This window comes from Alligator sinensis, unplaced genomic scaffold, assembly GCF_000455745.1.
Source record: "Alligator sinensis unplaced genomic scaffold, ASM45574v1 scaffold157_1, whole genome shotgun sequence".
In the NCBI taxonomy this organism is placed as follows: domain Eukaryota; kingdom Metazoa; phylum Chordata; order Crocodylia; family Alligatoridae; genus Alligator; species Alligator sinensis.
In genome coordinates this window covers 489335-495484 of record NW_005842316.1, presented here as the reverse complement: position 1 = coordinate 495484, position 6150 = coordinate 489335, and the positions used below count along the sequence as shown (strand labels likewise).

General features: G+C 42.1%; 1 long non-coding RNA gene across 2 annotated transcripts; it reads right to left on the bottom strand.

Annotated features, from left to right (window-relative positions):
• Positions 1-745: 745 nt before the first annotated feature.
• Positions 746-6144, bottom strand: LOC112551060. Of its 2 annotated transcripts, none has more exons than XR_003095189.1 (3): positions 4017-6144; positions 3239-3431; positions 746-3083 (listed from the first exon to the last, which is right to left on the bottom strand). It is a non-coding gene; the product is annotated as an uncharacterized LOC112551060 (long non-coding RNA). The 2 variants fall into 2 exon arrangements; XR_003095190.1 differs by having other exon boundaries at positions 5517-6144.
• Between the last annotated feature and the right edge of the window lie 6 nt (positions 6145-6150).

The window sequence follows — 6150 nt, the reverse complement described above, 5'->3', positions numbered from 1 at the left end:
AAAGAGCTGTGACCCAATCCAGCTGCATGGAAATGGCCTGGCCAGGGCCCAGTGCAGGTGTGCAGGAACAGCTGGACCAGAACCCAAGGCACCTGCATCCAATCTTGCTGGGGCAACATTAAACACGGCGCTGGGCCCGCAGACTGGATCCATCCCACAGATGGACCTGGAATCCATCCACCCCGCATGCTGAAAAAATCAAGGACCACTGATTTAGACTAAATGCACAGACAGACAGAAACTTCTTGTTCTTAAACCACCCAGACAGATATCTATCTAATCAGCCATTTCTTCACACTCTCCAGTGAAGGAAATTCCAGAATATTAAAAGAGAATCTATAAATTTAACTGCCATTCTAGTACTCTACAAAGATGTATAGGGCTTTGATCTGATCTAGAAGTCTGTGTGTGAAAAAAGAGACCCCAGAATTTAAGAAACTGGAAGTACATTTGGATTACAGTATGAGCTATGGTCTAGCTGAAGATTCGTACTCTGAGTCTGCTGTTGCCAAGGAGTGATATAATAAGGATCTGGACTAACAGCAAGCAACATTTTTCTTCCACAAAAACCTCATCAACAAGTTCTTTAACACCAAGTGCTGTTACATAGGAGGCTAAAGTAAGTGTCAGCAAGATTCCCAGTATTCTAGACTGGGCTAATTTTTTACCCAACACCCAATCCTTCTTTATATTGTGTATCACAACGTCGTGGTAAACACACTCAGCAAACTTTAGATCAGGTCAGCAGAAGCTTGGTTTATTAGAGAATGCATTCTGAACAGACTCATACACAATTGGAGAATTGTGAAGAGGTCTGACCTCGTACAACAGATGAGGCGAGTTCATATAGAAAATATGACATCATAAGCATAGCAACGACATATACCAATCAGCATTTGTCATGACTTTGTTAGTAAAGCGCATGTCTTGTTTTATGATTATGTTAGCAAAAATTTTACTATCTCTTGTCTAACTTGTAACTTAGGGTTCACGTCCCATTTTGGGCCGACTCAGCAGGCTGGTTTGTGGTTACTTTTGTGCTAAGCTTTTGTTTTTTACTAGACCAGGGCAGGATGGTCCCCATCTTGTGTTAGTCTGGCGGTTTTGGGTCATGCCCTTGTGACTTCCTCATAGCCAAGCTGGGTATATGTTTTTTTTATTTATTCTTACATATAATGGAGATTCAACTCCATTTTTCCCTTCTTCCACAACAATAAAATGCAATGTAAGATTTCAGGAGACCAGATTCAAGTTCATAAGAGACACAGGTAACAGAAGAGACTGGAGCCAATCAGAAATACTAGTAGCCAGGGAGTCTTCTCATGCAACCTTCCTGTATTTATCAATCGCATTCTCCTTATTGGAAAAGCCATCAATATGGATTTTATTCACATGACAAAGCTCCCTAAAATCTGAAGAGGTCTAAAGCAAAAGTTTAATCATAGTTTCCAGAGGTCAGTAAATGAACTGGTTAAAGAATTAATTTTTCTCATTAAACTAACTGCATAGTAGCTTGAATGTGAAAGACCTATAGCCTGTCTCCCTGGAGTGCATTTATAGTAGGACTTTTTTCATTCTGAACAAATTGGGAGACAGAATTTCAATTAGTGCCATTAAAAATCAATTAGTCTATAGGCTAATGCATCTTATGGACTTAGTAATCTTCCCTTTCTAAATTCCATCTCAAAATTCTTAGGTAACAAAATGCAATTGTATATCACCTTAATAACTATTTTCTCTCCTTTACATTATTAACATATTTGTAGAAAGTGGTTCTCTCATCTTCCTCAGTCACCACATACTTTCACAACACGTATTTTGCTCCATTAAGGCCTTTTCCTGTGAGGCGAGGCTCTTCGCTCTCTCAGAAGTCAGTCCATCTAGTCGTTTTTAATGCTTCCTGCAGTCATTTTTCCCCTAAACAGTTTGTACTTTGCCTCAATATGTCTGCACAGCTGTAACTGATTGGAATTCAGTCACTAATTCTACTGATGATGTTCAAGAATTAACAGAATCCTGCTTATTCCCTCCGAGCTGCTCTGGTTCTCTAACAGTAGCCAAAGCCAGCAAGGTACAACCTGAATACACGCAGAGAATAGCTCTATTAAGTAAGGTATTATTCTTAGATAGTCCTTTTCCAAAAGGAAACTCTGCCCTAAATTAATGCTCCATGATTATTTTTTAACTGAGACTCTGCGTGCTGCCCCAACATATGTTAAAAATATACCACTAGATAAGATGGAGGCTGTTTACTTTAGAGGAGAAAAATAAGAGACAGTGATACTAAGTAATTATTAATATGAGAGTACTAAATCAAACCATTCATTCATTCTCTCTCGTAATACAAAGACAAGGAGTCATCCCCTGGACTCTGAAGTGAGAAGACTTAAAATGGATAAAAATATTTTTAATACAATATACTATTTGTCCATGGAACGCATTACCATGAGGTATCATAGAAGCCAAGAGCTTCAAATGACCTTGACATTTATACAGATCAAGATACGGTTACAATAGCAAAAAAAATTTAAAAAATTCTACAAGGACTAAATAACTTCTACAGGAGAGGAGTTAGGATGAAAGAGTCCCTGTAAGCAGGTTAAATCCATAACTGTACTAAATCGCATCATTTTCTCTAAAGCAACTTAATGTCACTAAATGAACCGCTGGTCTGATCTAATATGGCAAGTCATATGTTCTGGCAGGGACCAGATTTTGTCCTGGTATAAGATATCCGAGTCTCTCAAGAACCATCTTTAGTTTAAATTTAAAGTCATTTTTCAAATTTACTTATCATTCAAACATTAAATGAATCCTATTTTATTGTTTGTAATCATGTATCAAATAAGGTATATACAGAGTTCTCTTGGTGGGTTTTTTTACTTACTCTTTGCTAACATCTGAAAACAGATGAGGACTGGACTGGAAAGTGACCCAGTGTTACTTAGCAATTACCTTGGATGAAATGTTACGGCTATGGTACAACAATACCTTTATTATGTTCTCAGAAACATTGCTCGTTTGTTAGTTGCAGACACAGCACTGCTTTCTTGCGTGTTATTCCACTTTAAAAAAAAATAGTCCTTCAAAAAGAAATAAAAGAGGTAATAATTACTAATCTGTGTTGAACAATAAATCCTGAAACAGGGAGAAAAGACACAACTATCCTCAAATATAGTCAAAACACAAGCTCTCTTTTCCCAAATTTCTAACCCCAGACCAATGCCCTGTCTGCTACCTGGCGAAAAAAGATCCGTTTCTTGGAAAACGGGTGCTGACCCAGATAGGGAGCCGGTCAGAGGAAGAGATCTTGGTGCCACAGGTGAGAGAAGGGTATCCCGGACTTCCCTGCAGGATCCTGGCAGGTGGAGGAGGAGCAGATCATCTATGACCTCCCAGGAAGATCCAGCTGCCAGAAGGGGGAATGGGTTCTGGTGAAGATAATTATGTTTTATAGCATTTATTAATGGTTAATGCAGTATCAAGCCATAGACTGGATAAAGATGGATCTAATAGATATATTATTTTATCTGGTTTGAATAGAAAAGACATTCATAAGTTTTATCTTCATAGAGCTAATTGCTAGAGAAAGAAAATGTATGTGTGTAGAAATCTCTTTTCTACTAAAGCCAGTGGGAGTTTTACACTGATTTCAGTGAAAAATACAGGATTGAACCATCATTCATGCCATTTTTCCAAGCACAATGACTTAGATAATTGTAACACTGTAAAAATAACTAGAAACTAATACTTAACATAATGAAAGTTTTATAAATATCATCATTTATTCAAATACTAAAAAAATGTACGGATAGGAATAGTGATTAATATAAGGAGGAGAGGCCCTCTACCAAACAACTTTTGCACTCTTAACTCCCAGGATCAGATTCTAAATTATAAATGATTTAAAACCTTTAGAGAACTTGAAGAGAAGCAAAACACTGAAATGCAAACTGATGAAGGCTGAGCTATTAAACTAAAAAAGATTAAGGATAATACAAGCAAATACACTTTACCGTTCTTATTACATTACTTGTAATTTTGCATTCATCCACTCATCCTGTTCTAAATTCAGCAGAGAACAAGTTGAAAATACACTGCACCTGGAGAAAGCATTCATAAGTTATTTTTCTGCACATCAGTGCAGTTCAGTGTCATGTCTCAAGAGCCCTCACTATTGCTCAGACAGAAAACATATTCCAAAAAAAGCTTCAGTAAAATGACTGTATGTCTCTATGAGCCACAATTTCTGTCAAGACAAGTTAACACAGGGTTTCCTATCAAGATACAGCTGCCAGCAATCTCCCCTGAAAGAGCTCTGCTGTCAAAAAGGCAGGTGGAAGCTCCCATCAGCAGTCCTTTGAGAATTCCTGCACCAACCGACTTTCGTAACGCCAACAGCTTGTTTTGTTCCTTTGCCCATAGATATCTGAGAGTCCTTATTGAAGCGGAACAGCGTACTTGCGCGATTCTTTTTGTGATGATAAAAATACACGAGCGTCACAAAAAGGTGTTTAAAAGGGATCTATAATTCCCCTCCTCCCGACACAAACCGTTCCGATTCAGAACTCCAAAAAAGCCAGTCTTATTTTGACTAATGTCTGCTCAGTTTCAGCCTCATGCAAATATTGCAAACCTCTCAAAAATAACCTAGCTGATATTTGCTAGGGGAAAACAAAAACTCTTCCCTTCCAAGAAGGAAGCACGTTCCAGACTTCAGTCAGGGTTTCAGAGCACGTTCAACATCCCCGTTTAAATAACTCACTAGTTTCTGTGCATTAGTTTATTTTTGAAGGAGCGAACAGCCTAATGATGAAAGAACAAACCGAGGACCCCAGAAAGCTAGTCTCTGGGGGACAAAAGGTGCAAGAGTTATATCAGTCTTAAAGCACGTAAAACAGGGTGCTCAACCTCCAGCCTACGGGCCAAACGCAGCCCATGGAGCTGGGGCATCCGGCCTGTGGGGCCCCCCACACTCCCTCCCTGTGGCTGGATTGGGAGCCAGGCCAAGAGCGGGCCCTGCCTCATCGCCCCACGTGCTGTATCGGGCTTGCAGGCCGGATCCAGCCCATGGCCTGAGCCCCAGCCATCCAGCCCAAGGGGGGAAGGCGGGGCACCACTGCTGGAAGACAAGCAGGGGCAGAGAGAGCGGGTTGCTGTGTTAGCCTGGCATCAGGCAGAAGGCGGGCAGTCCTGCCCCTCTGAGAAGTCTGTAGACAGGACAGCACCTGCTGTCCTGACCTCAAGGTCAGCAGATGCCCGTGAATTTGGGCTCAGGCAGCTTATGCTCCCCGTCTCTCTAAACCAGTGTTTCCCAACCAGCCACGGCACAAAAGTGTGCCGTCAGAAATGAACAGGCGTGCCAGACTGTTGCCACGGCAACAAGCCACAATAGATGCAAGGATAGGGAATGCCTTAACAGGTGTGCCACGGGAAAACTTTTATTAATATAAGCGTGCCTTGAGCTGGAAAAGGTTGGGAAACACTGCTCTAGACACCCAGGGTGCTGAGCTCACCTGCACGAGGGCAGCCCCCCACCTTCCGCCTCTGCGACGCACGGGGTTAAACCACCACTGCCGCGCTCCACCATAAACAAGGCGGCGCGCGGAACGGCTGCAACAGCGCTGCCCCGCTTCAGTCGTATTAGAAGCACCAAATTACCGTATTTGCTGAAAAACAATTGCATGCTAAAAAAAAAATAGGCACACAAGTTTTACTTGACGTTGCTCAGCCGTAACTCCAGCAAGCGAGCGAGACCAGGGTCACCCAGACTGAAGTGCTTCTTTCTTTCATAAGAAAGCGCTGGCAGCAAACCCAGGAGCAGGCTCAGGCTCAGGCTCCTCTCTTACTTGCTCCCAGGGCTTACGGCTGAGGGCAAGCAGAGCTCGGGGGCCTCCGGACCCCTACGGGCCCGCACGTGGGACGCCCGCCAAAGCTTTTGGAAACATCTGAAGCCCCAGGTGCGGGTGGAGGATATTTGCCAGGGACAGGGCCACTTATGGGTCTGGACTCATGGATTTGGAATTAGTTTTGGCTAATTTGGCCTCGGATACAAATTAAATTAAAAAAAAAAAACTAAAAAAACAAAACCCAGGGTGCCCGGGCCGCTGCACCAAGCAGCTGCCTCCAGCAGCGCGGCTCTGCTCGTGC